Raw genomic sequence first — 2,500 nt, forward strand, 5'->3', positions numbered from 1 at the left:
TCTACTGCTGTTCTTACGAGCCAGGCGAGAAGGCATTTGAAATCTGCTTTCTCAGATGCTGCCACTGATGGCAGTTTATGACTACACGAGCTACACGTGTTGTGTACTTAATCGATATGCAATAGCTTGAAACAACAGCACCGATCGTTGCAGAGTGGAAATTTTACGGTCAAGGAAACTAAAGAGATTTTCAACCAGATGGCAACCGACTTCACATTGGAACCTTGCTTTGCAAGGTCGCTGGGGGTGATCACTGGATGCTCACATGCACTGACCTGGCATGAAAGGCAAATGACATACGCAACCTCAAGCTTTTACCAGAGATGATACCAGACCGGTATGTATTTCAACAAATGGTGTTGCCAGTGAAAGGATACCGAGTGACTTGCTGTCAGCAATGCAACGCGGCGAGACGTTGCTTTTTGAGTTTGTGGAATCTCGTCTGGCTGCTGCGGCTTTACAACTGTCAGATCCCATGGAAAAGGCAAATTCAAAAACCTTCGCATCACTCTATGATGTGGAGATCCAAACGAAGACGAGGAAACCAAGAACATCCCAGATGACAGAATTCAGAGGACGCGCGATCGCTGTTCTCATGTTTATTGAGATGATGATGATGATGATGATTTTGTGTGTCTTCTCTTCTCGATCCCTCCCTACTCTCTCTCTCTCTCTCTCTCTCTCTCTCTCTCTCTCTCTCTCTCTCTCTCTCTCTCTCTCTCTCTCTCTCTCTCTCTCTCTCTCTCTCTCTCTCTCCATGTTGCAGGTACCGTGTTTTGTGTGTCCTCTCTCTCTCTCTCTCTCTCTCTCTCTCTCTCTCTCTCTCTCTCTCTCTCTCTCTCTCTCTCTCTCTCTCTCTCTCTCTCTCTCATACGGCTTCTATCCTTCTCTTCGTAACTTCATCTCAAGTTTCCTTTCTGACCGTTCTATTGCTGCTGTGGTACACGGTCACTATTCTTCTCCTAAATCTATTAACAGTGGTGTTCCTCAGGGTTCTGTCCTGTCACCCACTCTCTTCTTATTATATTCATTAATGATCTTCTAAACCAAACTTCTTGTCCTATCCGTTCCTACGCTGATGATACCATCCTGCACTTTTCCACGTCTTTTCATAGACGTCCAACCCTTCAGGAGGTAAACATTTCACACAGGGAAGTCACAGAACGCATGACTTCTGATCTTTCTAAAATTTCTGATTGGGGCACAGCAAACTTGGTATTGTTCAATGCCTCAGAAACTCAATTCCTCCATCTATCAGCTCGACACAACCTTCCAGACAACTATCCCCTCTTCTTCAATGACACTCAACTGTCCCCCTCTTCTACATCGAACATCCTCGGTCTGTCCTTTACTTATAATCTGAACTGGAAACTTCACATATCATCTCTAGCTAAAAACAGCTTCTATGAAGTTAGGTGTTCTGAGACGTCTCCGCCAGTTTTTCTCTACCCCCCCCAGCTGCTAACTCTGTATAATGGCCTTATCCGTCCATGTATGGAGTATGCTTCACATGTCTGGGGGGGGGGTTCCACTCATACTGCTCTTCTAGACAGGGTGGAATCAAAAGTTTTTCGTCTCATCAACTCCTCTCTTCTAATTGACTGTCTTTACCCTCTCTCTCATCGCCGCAATGGTTGCATCTCTAGCTGTCTTCTACCGCCTATTTTCATGCTAACTGCTCTTCTGATCTTGCTAACTGCCTGCTCTCCTCCTGCGGGCCTCGCTGCACAAGACCTTCTTCTTTCTCTCACCCCTATTCTGTTCACCTCTCTAATGCAAGAGTTAACCAGTATTCTCAATCATTCATCCCTTTCTCTGGTAAACTCTGGAACTCCCTGCCTGCTTCTGTTATTTCCACCTTCCTATGACTTGAATTCCTTCAAGAGGGAGGTTTCAAGACACTTATTCATTAATTTTTGACTACTGCTTTGACCCTTTTATGGGACTGGCATTTCAGTGGGCATTTTTTTTTATTGGATTTTTGTTGCCCTTGGCCAGTGTCCTTCATACAGATAAAAAGAAAAAAAAAAGAAATATTGCTTTTTATCCTTAATTAATTGTTTCAATTGTCTTTAAGAAACACTTAACTTTTTTTGTATTACATTCACAAGATATAGATTAATTTTTCCAATATGAAAATATATTAACCGAAAATCATCATGATTTCTAATTTTCATAAAAATATATGTGATTTTTTTTTTTTTTGTCTTTTTTTTCGTTTTTGTTTTATGGTCAAGCGGAGTGGTTCCTCAAACTCTGGTGTGTTGAGCGGTGCACGCACTGGCAGCGGTGTGAGTAGCTCAGTCAGCGGGCGAATCGCCCTCTGCTGGATTGCTTGTGGTGCTATTTTGCTTGCTGCACCTCGCCGCCGCCGCAGCCACTTGCAGGCCTGGACGCAGATATCCGCCGGCAGGAAGGCAGCACCCACGCCGCAGAGCAGCCAGTCTTGGGGCTGCGTGTCCTTACCGGCCAGCAGAGTGCCCGCCACCATCATCATGCC

The sequence above is a fragment of the Scylla paramamosain genome, chromosome 24 (assembly GCF_035594125.1).
Source record: "Scylla paramamosain isolate STU-SP2022 chromosome 24, ASM3559412v1, whole genome shotgun sequence".
In the NCBI taxonomy this organism is placed as follows: Eukaryota; Metazoa; Arthropoda; class Malacostraca; order Decapoda; family Portunidae; genus Scylla; species Scylla paramamosain.